This window comes from Ostrinia nubilalis, chromosome 14 (assembly GCF_963855985.1).
Source record: "Ostrinia nubilalis chromosome 14, ilOstNubi1.1, whole genome shotgun sequence".
Classification (NCBI taxonomy): domain Eukaryota; kingdom Metazoa; phylum Arthropoda; class Insecta; order Lepidoptera; family Crambidae; genus Ostrinia; species Ostrinia nubilalis.
This window is the reverse complement of record NC_087101.1, coordinates 1,716,764-1,734,949: the sequence shown is the minus strand read 5'-3', so window position 1 is coordinate 1,734,949 and position 18,186 is coordinate 1,716,764. Positions and strand designations below refer to the sequence as shown.

Here is an 18,186-nt window from a genome sequence, read left to right as displayed (position 1 = left end):
AAAGGCTTAAAAATCTTTAAGGATAGTTACTTACAGTCCTAAAAATAAAATAAAAATACTCATCTAGTCGAGAAATACTCGTAACTCCTTCCAATCCCAACCTCCGCACGTCTCATTTGCTTCAACGGCTATCAGTTCAAAATGGTGTTGTTTTTGTATCAAAACGCTTTTACGACAGTGGGCCGAATGACAATATCGACTAACGCTAAATCAGGATAAACTGCCCACTATCCAGTCAGTTCCCATGACCCAGTGGCCGACACAGTTTAGATGAGAACAGTGGGGTTGTTACTTATTTAGGACTAAAAATAGTCATTTACTTAATCTAGGAAAGTAGGCTTACTGTGATTTTCAAGAACATTACACAATCTACCTGATTCTAAGAGCTATTTACAAGAAACAACGATACCCTGAATTCAACTCCTATTAGCACCATCCACCCTATTAACAATGACATTTTAAGAAGCTTTTGTATAGCCATAACAAATGTATGCCACTAATTTCTTTTCTTTTGAACTTTGACTGGTGTCTTTACTGCTATTGCACCTTTGTGTCATCTCCAAACGTAATCGAGTCTTCTGATTTTTTCTATTTTGCGCGCTCTAAACAATTTATGAGTCTACGTGTGAACTGAGGGAGGACGAAACTGAATTTTATCACCCGACATGTTTGAAATACCGATTTAATGTGGGGGGTTCCTTGAAGTTCACATTTTGCTTTTAAAAATGGCGTGATCCCGGGTTCATTTCACGGTCTAGAAGTCGTGTGATATGTCAGCCTGTCTGGATTTGTCATGAGTGTGAAATTGTGTCAAGAAATGAGCTTCAAGTTCATTTGCTCGAATAAACGATACAATCTCTGCGGCCAGGGTTTTTTAGTAATGTCTTAGGTATTGTTAGGAGATTTTTCTGTTCACAAGCAACTTTATCAAGATGTCACCATCTGAATACGAAACTACGGAACCCTGAAAAGAGATGATAATATTATTTAAACGTGGAAATACAATGGCCATGAGGAGAAGAAGAAGAAGAAGATGATATTATTTAAATTCTCTCTCGTCTCGTAATGAAACTGTTAATCAATTTGAAAACACCCAAAAAGAAATACGATCAAGAAAATTCGTTCTTTTACTAAGTAAATGATCTTTTTGGGTAATTCCCAAGTGAAAAGTCTTTACATTTTACCTTTATTTAATTTCTCTTCAACCCCTATTTAGAGACGTATAATATTGTATATTTTTGTACCAACAAATAAACCTATAGTAGAGACCAAAAGGGTTGAGTTATTTGCCCAACATTTTTGCAGATCGTGGGGCAGACACGCCAATCGTGGGTAATTCTCGTTTTTGCCCCAAACGTCAGATGGTTCGACGGAACCAATATTAATTCGGGGTTCCGTAGGGCGAGTAAACAATTGACCCGTGACGGGATCGTTAGTGATTGGCCGATACGGTTTCGGTTGTTTTGGGTTTCTGCGGACTTTGGGCGAAAGTTATTACAAAATTATTTTTGCATCGTAATATTAAACTTGTTTATAAAATTGCCTTTTAGTGTGGAAAAGTTTTTTTTTGTTTTAAATTACTACATGGATATTTCTATTTTTTGCATACACTTTCCCAGCCATTCATAATTTCAATTGGCTTCGAAAAATGCTTTCTTGCCTTGAGAACTCCTGTTCTCAAACTGTTCTTATAGTGTCTTTAAAGGTGTCCTTACTTGGACGAAAGTGTCTTTAGCAAGCAAACAAAAGACAGTCACTTTGGCAATACCAAAATTTGTGTCCACTAAAATCGGTATCGCCCAAAATTCAAACAGAAACCGATACCAGATTCCGTTTAGTTTCACCTCGCACTATTTATTGTTATTTTCCCTGAGGAGTGTTCTCGGCGATTTCCGAGCTACGAGAAAAATGTTTGCGAACGAGCGTTTGGTGCATTGTGATGCCCATTACTGGGGCGTGGGCCTTAATGATGACGTTACGTATTAACGTTACTCCCTTTGTTTTGGGACTGCTGATGGAATAACAAAGCTATTTTTGTTAAGGCAATTAGGTGAGAATTATATGAGTTTTGTTTTTTATTGTTATGGTTATGGATTTTATAAAGAAATGATCTTTATAAGAAGAAGGTTGAGAATCATGGGCCTAAAGAATTTCTGACATATGAAAACTGTGACCAACTGAAACCAGACAGAAAGTCCTTACTAACTTAATATTATTATGTAATAGCGCTATATTGTTTATTGAACAATTGACTGACGCATCTGTGAACCTTGCTCTATGTCCATTGTCATTTATTATCTAGTTTCAAAGTGACGCTTCTGCGAAACCTGCTCTATGTCCTAAATACCAAACATGTTCATAGTTGCCTCCGCGCACGCAGGGAGTTAATAAACTTAGTCTGAAACTCAGTCGCAGTCTGGCGTAATTAGTACAGAGGTAGCGTTTCATTGCTGCAACATGCCTCTATTATTATTTTACGTTATTAGGGTCTTTGTAAGATGATAATGAAGTAATTTATCAAAACTTTATTCTCGATATCGCCTATGACGTCATTGATTTGTTAATAGATATTCATTGATTTCAAGGTAAGTCTAATTTTAAAGTTCATCAAAACTCATTGTATTTTGGGAACTTTAATAAAGTTAATGTATAGGGAAAGACAAACGTTTGTTAATTAATACATATCGTAGTCATACTCGTAGCTCGTAGCACTGTAACAGTTCGTAGACTCATTTTTATCGGACGTCAGACAGGTTTACTTGAAACTCCCTAACGCCACTTTATCTGTCTATCCTTCTCACTCATAGTGAGATGTTGCTTTAAGCGACAGCAACAGATAGATCTCAAAACATAGAAACTAAGCTATACGCAGTAGTTTCATGAATATAAAGACCATGTTGGCAGGTTTAATTTCAATTCCTATACCATCAACATGTTTCGAAACTTGTTCGGTTCGCACCAAGCTTCATACCACAGCCTAACAAATACTTCAACTGGCAAATTTCCTACACATTCGTATTGAAACTCGCGACAATGAGTAACATTGTGAAAAACTCAGCCTGCGAAGTACCATGTGAAGTTATGTTCCCTCAAACTCGCTGTAGCAGCCGAGTGATATAATTAATAGAGAGTTTGTCGCGTTCCGAAGCTGTACGCCTCTTTAGGTGCGCTCTACTTGGGTCTGGGATTTGACTCTACTTTTATAAGCTCGTAGTTTTTTATTTGAATCAGCATATTCAAAAATCAAAATCTAATAATAAGCAACTGACGACTCTACGTGATGTAGTGCGGGAGGAATGGCAATGGATTGTTAGGCTTGCCACCGGACCGGATGTGACGACCACGACCAATCTGGCAAGAGTGTAGCGACGAAGAATAAGAAGAAGGTGATTCTACATCTGAAATACAGCATTATTTTAAGTTACCAAAATCCAATTGTCCTATACTGACTGAATTTCATGAAGAATGTTACACTTTAAAGTAAATTGTAACAATACTTGTACGATAAAATCTAGGAATGATTTTTGAAGCTTTGAACGTACCTACATTTCTTCATAATGTAAAGTTAATATATGGAAAACTTTCAAAAAGGGGTGAAGATCCTTGATCTTAATATGGCTTAAAAGTCGTCAAACATCTTTTTCGCACTGCAACGTCAAGACCTTGCATATCCCAAGTTAAATAGATAGGTATGTACAGGCTTACAGAGGCACTATTAACTAGGGCCAAAGCTGAGCAAACCCACCCTCATGCTCGCGAAATGACAAACTTCGAAAGCGTCGGCAAATAGGTATTTGTCGACTAAATTCGGAAGTTTGTACACAGCAAGACTCAATTACATCCTGCCGCCTTTTCTACCTACAACTTAAGGTTCACTTTTGCATGGATAACTTCTTACAAGGTTAGCGACGGATCTTATGATAAATCTTCAAACTCGGGCGATGTTGATAGTAGCTATGTCGGTATGTTAGATACAAATTAATAATTTCTGATAGATTAAGCAAAGTTCTGTAACAATGTTTTAATGGAACTTGTGTATCGAACCATGAAAACGTAAATAATACAGAAACTGTTTGTTTTTGCGTCTTCGTAGGTATTTAAAAATATTTCACAGCACCACCCGATATTGTCCCAAAGTGGTGATAGGGCAAGCTTTATTTGGGACGTATATAAATTCCCTAAAAGAGCGTAGGCTCTTTTACATCATCATACATCATGTAGGTAGTACATAATAAAAAAATTAAGAAGTTGAATCATTTTTGCGAAATTCTGTCCACTTTGACCAGCGTAGGCGTAGCGTAGCGTAGGAATCAACTTTAAATTCGATATTTTGAAGGGCACGTTAAAAGCTCATAGAACTACTAATAAGTTACTTCAAACGTTAAGTAAAGTTAGTATACACCTCTGAATAACCTTTATCTTCAGTTCTACACATCTAAACAAAACACAGTCTAGCCTGGTATTCTCAAATACCTCGTTATGAATCTGCCGAGACTTCCCCCGTAATCCCCTCCCGTCTGGCGGGTAGTTATAAATAATATCACACACTTGCGCGAGACACGCAGATTGATTGTGAGGGCACTGTCCAGGGAAGCTGTTGCAATATTAACTAAGGTATGTCAAACCCTTTGTGAGATCGTTAAATGTTTTGAAGTACCTACCCTCTTTTTAAATTCGAATAGTCTCTATGAGTGTTCAAATAAAGACTGTTGTTAAAAGTTAAGCTTTTTCTTAAGAAAACGAAAACTGAAATAAGAACGTTGGTAGAAAGGTAAGCTTTATTTTAGGAGTTCTTGAGGGTTAATGTTCATTTTTAACACGCATTTATGAGGTCGTCATGTTACATACACCTATGTAATGGAATCTAAGAATCTAAATTACACGCACTTCTAATACTTGTATTATCATGAAACTTGGTAATTATTATGTAGATTAGATACAATTTTATGGTACCATCGCGCTGGTCTAATGATGGGACTGGAAGGTGGCCATAGGAAATCCTAAACGCAACGGCGGCATCGCATCGAGTTTGGGTTCGTTGCATTTGTCTTTTTGAGCACTTTAGTGCTAGATGATATCCAGGGTCCTGATGATGCAGTCGGGAGGTGGCCCAAGGAACTCTACTAAGAGCGTGTTTTTAGTTTTTTAAACTGTTAATTTATTACTAAAACAAATACACCGGTCATGTGTGATCGAAGACCGGTGGAGTCGTAGTCGGTCTGCAGATTGTAATACAGACATAATATTAAGTTACTTAGAGCTTTCAGAAATATGAAGTCTCTAAAAAGAAACCTTCTAGATACACACGCTGAAGGTCAATCAACACGATGTACCTAGTCTTTAAATTTAGGAAGGATTATAAACAAATAATACATAGATTATTTGCAATGATTTGAAATGGAAAATAATATAAATCTCTAACAAAGCCATGTCAATCAATGTATAATTAAGCGTATTTACATAAACCAGCAAGCTGTAATGTTTTCAACATTACAACGGTCTGACAAGCCATACAATATTTTCCGCCCTTCAAATTCGTAGTGTAATGTAACCAAAACACAATCACCTACAGATTTTCGGTAAAAATACCCCACTGGGTGTTGTCAGTACAATCGACAGCACTTCAGACCACACATTTTCAATGCAAAATAGTACCAATTACAACCCCATAAGATACCATAGGGTTCAGGATGATGTGCTGTACGTTAATCCCAAAAATAACCTGCCGACAAACCTCTCCCTGTGCGACTAAGTTTCAATTAAACCAGCCCCTCGCTGCCCCATTCGTTGCGAGGCTTTATCTAAGCGACGATCCATTTGTAGGCTACGACACGATTTCGTTGCGATTGCGATCAGCGATTGTTAGACTAGTGGTTACTATGTAGATGGTCAAAGTTGGGCGCTCAAACCTTAAAAGGAGAATACCTAATTGTTAATCAGCATTGTTGTTTCGACAGTCGGAGGCAAGATAGCCAATTCCTCAGTGGTTGAGGCTCGATTCCAGGATAGAAAGTGAACTTCCTGTGGTTTTAAAAATACAAACTAATAGCTAAAACTCGCAACTTCAGCGTAACTATAATCTTCAACTGTTACGAAAACTTGATATTTTTTCATGCAATCGTTTTAAAGTTTAATAAATTATACTCTCGAGGCAAATGAAATCGTGTCGTGTACACTAAAGGCATCTTAAGCTCACTCCATGTAAACGCCTATGTAGGTGCCTTAAACTAAATAGATTACAGGATTTATTCCACAACAAGCTATGGCGAGATGAATTTGATGGAGACTGGCTTTTAATAGCTTTGAAAACGATCTTTTGAACAGGTAAGGGAATTAATCCATGGGCTGACGAAGAAGGCAAGTGGGTGGTTTATAATGCAATGTAAGTTTAATTGGAGTAAATGCTTATGGATTAAGATAAATATCTTTGTAAACACATTCAAGCAAGCTAAATAAACATTTATCTAAGGACTGGGCTCACCACAATAGTCCAGCGGTCGACTGGGATCAAAATAAAATCTCGTGTCGTCAGTCCGATGCCGAAACTATTGGGCTATTGACGCCTTTATATTTGCTTCTACTAATAAAATTGTGGAATATTAAAATTTAACCGTCGGGTATTTGGGCCTCAAGTTAAAAACGTGAAAGATCTAGCCGAATATCTACAATGAGAAACATCACAGATGAGTCAAATCGTCGCAGCTAGACATGGGAATAAATAATGAATTAATAACAGTTCTTTATATCAAAATATAAATTCTTCATTATCAATCCCAAAAATCCAAAATTAGGTATAGGCAACAGCACATCATACTAAAACATATCGCGTCTTACATAGTTGCAATAGGTGTTATTTTGCAACAAAAAAATAGTCTGGCGTTCTGTAAACCACACATCAGCATCCTAGAAATATATTCCATCAGTCACAAAGCCTGTCTAGACGCTTGAGAAGACTTGGCACGTTATTGAAATCCCCGGAATAGGCCTGAAGGATTTCACCAAATTTCATTCGCTACGGATCAGGTGTTTTTATAGAGAACCCTGAAATGCTAGATTGAATTTGGCGGGAGGTTTATTGGGAGGAACGATACAAGAATGAAACTTAATAACGATCTAGATCGTGACCGAAGATCTAATAAAGATCGCGGGAAGAACCTGGATGCGGGCAACGGAGGACCGATCATTGTGGTAAACCTTGGGGGAGGCCTTTGTCCAGCAGTGGACGTCATTTGGCTGAAATGAACGAATGATCTAGATAGAACATTGAAATGTGTAGGAACGATAGGTTTCGGAAAGTCCAGCATACCCAGACGGAGGACGCATTTAAGAAACCGTATTATCATTGCCAAGATCTCTGAAACAATAAGGTTTTGTAAGTTTTAAATTAATCCTAAGTATGTTAACAATCGATTCAAACAGAAATTAAAACATTATTTCATTTTGCACTTAATGAAATAAGTATAAAATTAGGGCGTTTCCTGTCCTACATAGGTACGATACGATCCAACAGAGTTGTGGGATACTTTGTAGCTAAAACACTCGATGGAACGTTCTAATATCGTTTGTCCCCACAGCCCGCCCGTAAGCCCTTTTAATAGGATTTTGATATTGTGCCAGTGGACACCGAAGTTCGGCTTCAATTATATTCCTCTCTTTGAGGGGACTTCCAGGGGATTTGCTGGACAGACTTTAATATGGCGCTCTTTCAGCCCGACGATAGTTGCCTATTATGGTATCAGTCTAGTGAATACTTTGTATACGGTACTGAAAATTTTCTGACCAGTGAGGCAGTGAATATACTCGTACGTTCACCTTTTGGGTACTGAAAGTTTTAGAATACGACTTTATCTATGGACCAGTTTTGACGGTGCTTGATAAATATGTTTGGTTACTAGATGGTTATCTTTCAGATAAAATATATCTATTTAATCAAACGCTATTTAATTTTAAGGCTGAGTTGCATCACCTTTTTTTAACCGTGACAATAACTATAACCTGTGCTTCTTACCCACCCTAGAGTTGTAGTTTAACTGGAAGATACATTTCTAAGAGGCTATCAAACTTAATCAATACGTAGTTAATTATTATTTGATGGGCCCTAATAGTTTAATATTATCTACCTATTGCCTAATAGAAACCTAATGAAAAATCATAATGTTAGGTTGATTGTAAGAGTAATTTAATAAAAGAAACTTAGTTATGGTAGGTAAATAGAAAATTATTAATTCAAGGAGCCACGAAACTTTTCAAGAAGTTAGCTAATAGATAAATCGAACCCATAATATTTCTAGGAAAATTTTGGAAATTATAGACAATAGCTCGTATTACGTGCACATAATTTACTATTGTTAACATTGCGTACGTAACTCATATCGTAGTACTGTTGGTAGTAAATCCAGTAATTCCCACCAGAGGGAGTCCGAATGTGTCCTATCTCCAGTTTGACAGTTGGAATCGCTGTTGTCCCGAATTCGGCCCAATTTGTGGCTCGGGTTACGACTTGGATGTTTCTGGTGTTTGCCTTATGTAGGTATTGTCGTTAGTTTATGCTTTCTTAAAGTGATTGATATGTGTGTGTATGTTTAACAACAAGTTTTAGAATTTTCATTTTGGTTGTAGTTTAGTATATTTTATCAAAGCAATAATGACAATATTAATAGAAATAAATAAATAAATTTCGACAGGTTCATCCAGTGTCTAAGTAGCTCAGTTGGAAGAGCAGTCGCCCGGCAAGCGGAAGGTCGTGGGTTCGAGTCCCGCCTTAGGCAGTTCGATTTTTTCAAGTTGTTTATTTAAAAATATTATTATGTTAATAGAAGATAAGTAAAGACACCATAACCTGGCATTTTCCTTGTTTAACAAGCCCTTGATAAATAACTAAATAACTTTTTAAAGACAGAGTAATTAGACATTACAATATCGGTCGTGTTGCAGTGTCAAAAGGTTTCTCGGTGAGATTTATAATAGACTCTGGTTTGTCCATTTTAATTGAGTAAAATTTAAATCTATCTAGCAATTAATTACCGAACCACAGCCATTTCAAAGCATCGTGAAATCGAACAAGCGCTCGAGAGTAAGATGGATGCCTTATTTCAAAATGGCCGACTGCAATTTGAACAACAATTAATAAGAGAGATATGTAGCTGCTGAAAATATCTATACGAGTATCTATAAAAGCGAAAGGTCACTGATTGACTCACTCACTCATCACGAAATTTCAGAAACTACAAGTGCTAGGTGCTCACTAAGACGGGATTTTGCAAAATTTAATCCCTTAGGGGATAAAACGGGATCCACGCGTACGAAGTCGCGGGCGGCCGCTAGTTACCTACAATTAATATAAATTACTCGGTAAAAATGTGATGATAAATATAATATTGTAATATTTTTAAGCCTAACATTGAGTAGCCTTAATTTTTCGTGTGTCTTTTTTTGCGCTTTAAATATCGTTATTTAAAGCGCAAAAAAAGACACACGAAAAATTAAGGACTGTAGGACATAATTAAGTAAGTAGTAAAGTTCCTTTCATAAAAATACTAGCTGACCCGGCGAACTTTGTTCCGCCTTAATGGCAATAAATAAGCAGACTTTTTTTTTAATTTCGAACGGGATAAAAAGTATCCTATGTCCTTCTCCTGGCTCTAAACTATCTCCCTGACAATTTTCAGCTAAATCGGTTCAGCCGTTCTTGAGTTATAAGTGGAGTAACTAACACGACTTTCTTTTATATATATAGATTAATAAAGAGGAATAAGTCGTAAAAATTGTCATTACTGGTAATAAATCTTTGGAGCTCTATCATCAAATGTTAGTAATGTAACCTTACCTATTCATGTTATAATATTTAATTGATCTTCTAAAGTAAAAATAAAATCTTGAAAGACTTCAACGACCGTTCTTTTGATCGCAGGGACAACAATAACTTACTGTAGGAAACCAAAATTGAAACGGCCGATGCCGCAGGCAGATACAAGTTTTGATATTGAAACTTTGATGGAACGAAAATAACTATTGAAACGTAGCCAATTTGTGGAATTTGCCTGCTTCTGAATTAGGCATTTATTAGTAACGTCAATTTATATAGAGACCCATCTATTTATAATGTGTCTTAAACGAGGGTCTAACTAAAGTTTGAATTAACCCTTGGGATGTTATCGTAACCCGTCCAAACCAGAGTTTAGTTATAAATAGGAGCGAATGAAATAATATTGCACTCGCATTCACAAACAATACTTGCTTAAGTGAAGCAGCAAATTGAACGCACAGCGTCGAATAGAGCTCTGTGATTGGTTCGTGTGTCACCCTGTGCGTCCACGCTCAATGTGAGACTTCACAAATTTGACTCGTAGTTCCATAGGTCGCTGGTTCAAATCCGGCTCGAAGGACCAAATTTGTCGGGTGTAAGTCCAACAAATTAATAAGTATGAAATAATATAAAACGTCTAAATTGGTCAAATTTGGTATATTCGTAAAATGGTTAAAAATGGTTAAATGGTATGCTGAGTACACGCGGCGATGGTAACCGAACGCGAACTAACTTAAAGATATTAAAATAATGAAAAGGTTAAAATTGGGTCAGATTGGTAAATGCTGACCGCGCGCTTACGGGCGAGTTGAATGTACCTGTACTTCGTACAAATTACACAGTCATAGGTACGATTACGCTTTTTCGTTTCTCTCTGGTTACTTCGATCGTGCGTTAATTTCAGCCAAATGACGTCCACTGCTGGACACAGGTCCCCCCAAGGATTTCCATAACGACCCGTCCTGCGCTGCCCGCATACAAGTACTTCCGGTGACCTTTACCAGATCGTCGGTCTACCTAGTGAGTTAAGTACTTACTTTTTCAAAAATTTTATCGAAGAAAATAATACATGTATGTAACTACTAATTTAAGTAGTTCTAATAGAAGCACTAATGCCCGTTTTCACAATTAATCCCTAATTTTTAAGTGACCCCTATGGTAACGCATATTAACAGGAATTTTGTTTTCATAGGGGTCACTTAAAAATTAGGGATTGATGGTGAATACGAGGCTAGGTCTTATAAGTAAGTGTCTGTATAGGACTAAACGCTACCTTTAAAAACTTGTGCTCAATTTTTTCTAGTCCAGGAAACATATTGAGGCAAATTTTGCTACAATGAACCAAATCAACTACAAAAGCGTCTAACAACGTACGTGGGATTTCCAGGGCTGTCACTAGAGGCATTAGCACTAAAGCAGATCATGAGATAGTCGATTTCATGTCGAACTAAATCAATGTTTGCTACAACTGAAATAAAAACAATGGTGCTTAGAATGGCTAACAGGTCTAGTAACAGCCTGCCTAATTTGGGAACTTTTTTATGCAGAACAAAGCAAATATTTACTGAAATGAAATACAGTCTAGGATGGTACTATCGGCAACAGTGTTAACTGCCCATTGCCGGTCATGCCGTCTCGTTCTATCGCAAAGAATCACCATTTAATGAGAGCGAGAGCAAAAACGGAAATGGATAGTTAACACTGTGGCCGATGGTACATATATCTGCCCTGTAAGTGTCTATTCACATTTTACTCTCTAGTAGGTAAACTAGAGTAACTGGAGGGTAAAGAAGTTTTAAATAAACGATTTTATATTTACGATTACGAGTCCTATCAAACAAGGACTCTAAGGCTGAGTTGCACCACCTTATTTTAACCGTAACAATAATAGTAACCGGTGCTTTTTGTATGGAGTTTGTCAAAGTTAAAGTAAGACGGTGCAACTCAGGCTAAGTCAAGGCCCTAGCCCTAGCAATATTCGCCCAGCGTGATAAGTGCGACACGTTGCCAAATTGGATTTCACAGAAATACATTTTCACAACATTTAAGCAACATTTTCTGCTCTTTTAGAATATATTTTTTTGGATATCTCTCTAAGAATAGACGTTAAATATTCATGTTTCTTCGCTGAAACATTTTAGGTGTTCAGAAAATATTAAGGTTGATTTTCCTTGTGGGATATAGGTGCGCATCAAATATGACATCTATTTTTTATCAGGCAAACAATGTAGCAAAGATGTAGGTACGTTCTAGTTCGCTAGAAAGTTGTTTAACTTTGGAAATGTTGTAAATAAGATATGATAGAAACCAGATTTTTAACGCATAGCAACCTTGTCACTTAGTAACTACATAGATCTATTTGGATACTTTGTCTTAGCAAATAAAGAAAGGGTTTTCTTAAAATGCTTAGTTTTATTTTTTCTTTATAATTGAGTATGATGTAGATCCAAAAGCAGATATTTTAAAGCTGTTCTTGCTGTGATAGAAGAATGGTTCTAGTGACATTTAGGTAGTTTCCAAATAAGTACCTACTAGTGTTTCTGTAATATTTACGATTACCTAAGCCTTCTAAAATTATGCCGCTCTATCTTTTTGACTGTCGTATTTTGATTTGTGGTATTTATATTCATTACGTCACTCATCTCATTACGTGACTGCCTTCAATTTTATGACTGAAGAACAAAATACCATTATTAAAATTTCGCTTGCAAATGAAAATTCTTAAAAAATACCTCAACTGGAAAGAATTCCTCTCAAATCCTTCGAGGCGGGCGAATTCTGATTTCCAAATAAATCGGTTACCTACCGATGCCTTAATTGAAATCAATCTTCGTCCCCAATGGAAGTTTCGAGAACGTCAATACTTCTTTAATTAAAAAGTTTCGGAGTATCCATCGGCCTTAATAGAAAATTCAATTTAATTAGCAAATGTTTTAAATAACTCAAAGTCATCTTTAAATGGCTGTTTCGGAAACGGTGCGCTCGAGTTGCTAGCACTTAATTATGTTAAAAGTTTATTTATTGTTTCTTTTGCGTTATTTATAAGCCCGTAAGTGTCGAAGAAGCTTTTAAGTACCTTGTCCTAAATATCATTGGTGCGTAAACAACAGGTAATTATCTCAAGTTTTAATAAAAATTATTAATGTTTATAAAATGTATGTTAAACAAAGTCGGGCACGATTGTTTGTTAGAGATTCTATGTTATCGAGGAGTTTGTTGACACAAAAGGTTTCAAGAAAGCTCGACATGGCTCCCTTGATCTACCATGTTTATGATGGGATCATTTTTCAGAAAGTTTAAGTAACAGTTCATCATCAAACTACATACTTTAGAAATAATTAAATGTACCGCTCAGCATTTACACATGTCAGCTTATGCCATTCATTTATCCAATAAATTCGCAACGCGTCTTTGTTACTTATAAGGTTGATTTTTTTCAACTTTTGACCACTTTAGGCGTCACGAACTATTTGAAGCTGACAGTGCCATGACGCTGATATTCTGCGGACACCATGTAGTGTAGAGTGACAATAACCCAACGCAGCAACTGACAGAACCACACTGACGATTCAAAAACGCATAATCTCAGAATAAGCCCCCACTTTATAGTCGTACGGCTGGAAACCGCCGTGTCATAGTGACTGAGTCAGCGCGCGCGAACGAGCGCAATCGCGAATGAGCGCTCGATCAAGCGGAGCGAGCGACAAAGCGAAGCGAGACAAAATTTGTGCGCGACTTTACTGGATGAGACATTAATTTCGTTTGTTTGAGCCAACTGACGTCTACTGCTGGACAAAGGCCTACCCAAAGGATTTACAAAATGATCGCTCCTGTTCGTTTCAGCCAAATGATGTCCATTGCTCGACAAAGGCCTCCCCCAAGGATTTCCACAATGATCGGTCCTGCGCCAGGCACCTCCCGCAACCTTCACCAGATGGTCGGTCCACCTAATGAAGGTTAAACATAGTAACTGTATTGAAAAAATGTTTTAAATTGTTAAATTGAGGATATAAAGAAATATTTGTGATCAAACGTTAGCGATACGAGCGAGTGATAGGATCTTTCTTGTAGGTGATGTCAACTAGCGGCTACCAGCGAGTAAGTAGTGAGAGCCAAGAACTTAGTCGCAAGTGGCACAGAAGGCGAGGATTCGGGCAAAAACTTTCATTTAAAAAAAATACGTTTATCTGACAGATTAGTTTCTAATTATGTTATCAGGGACTTTATCAGCCATTCGTCAAAGAAAACCAAAGAATTTTATTTAAAAACAACTTATGAAACTTCATTTTATTCATCCGCTTCCAATACTTCACATTATTTTATTTCTCCCTATAAAGCTCTGTTCGGTGTCACTTCCGTTGTTCTATAAAACGGCAATGTCTTGAGGGCGGATCGGAAATCACTTATACGACGTTTGTGGCGTCGAGTACCCACATCAGCTCGACTACTACGCAAAACGAATCCACTTATCGACTTTCTATCTCTTTCACTCACACGGGGATGTTCGAACGAGTAAAAGAGAGAGAGTGGTATAGTTGATATTATGGTTTGCTAGAATAGGATCCTAAGTCGCTCTTATGGGATGCAGCGGAAAGTCATAGCACGGTTAGACGATTCCGAATCGCTTTGTGCTTCTATGGGGCTTACCTAACTGATTGGTAACGATAAATGTTTGTTAGGTTTGTTTGCATATTTTTTGTCACTCAAATTGCTAATTTCTTGTAAGTATAGGTACTATTGTAATAAAGCAACCAATTTAGAGGAAGCTCAACTTATAAGTACGAGTATAGGCGTTATATTTTGAAATTTAGGTTGGGGTAAATTAAATGGAAAACCTTGGAGGAGGCCTTTGTCCAGCAGTGGACGTCATTCGGCTGAAACGAACGAACGAAATTAAATGTTTTCTAGTAAATTCATCAAGTAATTGAATAAAACCTGTGACTGAAATGATGAGGATGATAAATTGAATAAAATTAACTGTTATTTATCTAGTCTTGAAGTAGTGGTAAGGCAAGCAATTACACTATTTGCTGTCTTGATCATTTTGTTATTTTATCCAGTGATTTTCTTAATAATTTTGCATCATCCCTAACAGTCCAGCGTTTCTAAATCCTTCTTAATTTAAGCACCACACTCAAAACTCTTCAGACCGTGAATTCGCAGACAAAAAACGAATTACGTTCACATCTCGTACATTCGCATCTTTTTCCGAATTTGCATGCGTTTGAAATTAATCCAAGTGTGCTTGAGATCCCTTTTTAAATTGCGCACTGGGTTCGGTTTGTCCTTATCATATTAAGTGCCGGGATGGGTTTTTGCACTTCAGTTAAAGTAACCAGAGCGTTTCGAAATGGGAAATTAATGGTATTGGATACACATGCTTTGGGTAGGTTTAGCTCGCGGTTTTGCTTGCGTTTACTTCTGTCTTAGAAATACTTTATCGTGCTTCATCATCATTACAGCCACAGTCTACTGCTGAACATAGGCCTCCCCTTCCACATAACACCTTCCTGCTACCTTTACCAGGTCGTCGGTCCACCTTGTGGGTGGACGTCACACGCTGCTTTTTCCGGTACGTGGCCGTATCGTGCTTCATGTGATAATGATTATCTAGATTGACTGTCAAAATCATGAGTATGTAGGTATTAGAATTATCTTGTTCATCTGTTGTTGGAGTTAGAGTAACCTACCCTCACTGATTCACCGCACAGCTAATGTCATTATAACTGTTTTTAAAATTACCACAATTTTTTACTTGTGAATGATATCTGAAAATTTATTTTGGATTTGGATACTTCCCGTGACATAACGCAGAAATGTTTTATGATAATGTTTGTAAAATTGACCGAAATCCCTGAGTTTATACGAATAATATTTGGATCTGATTTGCTGGCTTTTGCAAACAGGAGCGGAGGAAAGGCATAGCATTTTCTTAAGGCTACATGCAGACTGGACTTTTTTATGTATTTGTGTTGAAAGTGCTGAGAAGAAACGCCGGAACAAACTCAGTATCCACTACGGGACTATTCCCACCTCTCGTTCCCACCGCTGCAACTCCTGTGTAGTCAGGATCTACAGCTTGACCGCTAAAAGAAACCAACCAGAGAAGGTCAAGTAACTTGACCTTCAGTATCCACTAGTTGACTTGCAACTTATTAAAAAAATGTAGGTATGTATAGCGAAATTCAAGTACTTACATCAAATTATGTGCAAACTGTACTGACCACGAAACTCTGTCATTAATTTAATTTTGAACCTTTACCTAAGTCTGTAATTACCTAGTCCTAACATTGAAATTCAATCTATCGGAGAGTCGAATAAATGTTTGAGTTTGTATTACAGGCTAGAAATTACCAGCTTTACAATACGTACCTTAATTTTTATGTCGTAATAAACAAATCAGAAGCTAAATTAACATTGTCGCATGTAAAACAGAGTTTTTTTAAATTCAAATTCAAATTATTTATTACTATTCCACATGTTTATGGATGTTCTAAGATTACATAGGTAGTAATATTCGTGTGAAATTCTGTTTCTAATACCTTTCTGTTTCCAAAACCATTTCACGAATTCCAGCTACGCAACCAACCGTCGCGCTCGCGGAACGTGAAACGCAACGAAAGCGAAAAAAAAAACGCTCCGTATGCGGCGGGCCTTATGGAAAAATACCGGTTTTATCCGGTTCGGGCCTTCCGAAGCGGTTCATAAAAGGACTACATCCAATTTGTGCGACCGCCTTCGGAAACGCTAAATTAGTGGGCGGCAACCAAAATTCCAGATGATAAAATGGAATTTACTTTTAACACTAGAAGTGCCGAAGATTACGACCCCCCTAAAAGCGCCGCTGGGTCAATTTTGTCCCAGCATATATTTTGTAACATTATTTAGTTTCAGGCATGAATATTATGGTTTAAACTATTTTTAGTATCCTTAAAAAAAGGTTTATCTATGTAGTTAAATAAATATGTACTTTTTTCTTTAAATATAATAATGTATTCAATTTTAATTTTGAATTATTAAAAGTCAGATATTTTTGGTTTCATTTAAAAATAGTCACATATTACGTGGTGTTTTACTGTATTAAAATAATGAAATTACATCTTCAACTAGTCATTATTATTTTTAAAGGATAAATAAATATCTTACAAATAATAGTGCACATTTTGCACAAAGTTTTTTTGTATGGTTTTTTGTCTCTCTGGTGTACTATGTGTTTAGGAATTTTTATAGGTATGGTTATTTTTCTGTTAATTGTACACAAACAGTGAAGTTTTTTACCAATTACAATGAAAAGTATGTACGTTTAATTTTAAAAATTTGATAAGTCACACATTTTAAAAATGTATCAAATCATACAATGTATGAACTGGCTTATGTCTAGAAGCCACCTTCCTACTAATATTATAAATGTAAAAGTTAATAAATATTGAAGAATTGAAGGATGGATGGACTGATGAATGGATAGGAAGGATGAATGGGTGGATATATGCCTGAAACTTGAACTAAGTGAGTATGGATTCATGGTTAGATCGATGGATGTTTTTTCACTCTTTTACGCAAAAAATACTAAGCCGATCATAATAAAACTTTGCAGTTTTATTGCTAATACTTCAGATTAACATAATATAGGCTATAATTTAGAATAATATTCAGTTATTTGGTCAAAAAGCAACAATAAATGTCAAGAAATTAGGTCTTTCTATGATAAACTTAATTTCTCACGGGTGAAGTCACAGGCAAAAACTAGTAAAATATATTTACATTTCTGCATTGTCACGAGTCACCTAAACTCTCCTCACCTCTTCACTTTCGTATCTCCTCGAAACAAGGACTCTTCGTCGAATTATTGTGGCAAATACCAGGGTGGGACAAAAATGACCCAGTGGCGCTTCTAGGTAAAACCGATTTTTAAAAATTTTCTATTAATGTTATATTATCAAAAACATTAAAAAATGATAAAATTCAATAAATCAGTAAAAGTCAAAAAGTTTCATGGACTTTCGTTGAAAAATAAAAAAGTTAGAGACGATCAAACTCGCGAGTGGGACAAAAATGGGACGGCGGCCTTTCTAGTGTTAATAAGCGCCCGCAAATTATGATCGGGGTTTAGAGTTTTGCTGCTCACAGTGTTTTATTCAGCCGTTCGACGATTTATTAAGATACTAGCGGCCTCCCGCGACTTCGTACGCGTGGATCCCGTTTTACCCCCTTAGGGGTGGAGTTTCGTAAAATCCTTTCTTAGCGGATGCCTACGTCATAACATCTACCTGCATGCCAAATTTCAGCCCAATCTGTCCAGTGGTTTGGACTGTGCGTTGATAGATCACAATGTCAGTCAGTCACCTTTGTGTTATATTTAGATTTCTATGAGTGGTAGAGAC

General features: G+C 36.8%; 1 protein-coding gene and 1 non-coding gene across 2 annotated transcripts in view; one reads left to right on the top strand and one right to left on the bottom strand.

Annotated features, from left to right (window-relative positions):
* The window catches only part of LOC135077965 (acyl-CoA:lysophosphatidylglycerol acyltransferase 1-like), a 542,351-nt gene that overhangs the window by 317,117 nt on the left and 207,048 nt on the right, over positions 1-18,186 (bottom strand). The gene's annotated exons all lie outside the window — the stretch shown is intronic.
* On the top strand, positions 8,696-8,768 carry Trnaa-ggc (transfer RNA alanine (anticodon GGC)). Its single transcript has one exon. It is a non-coding gene; the product is annotated as a tRNA-Ala (tRNA).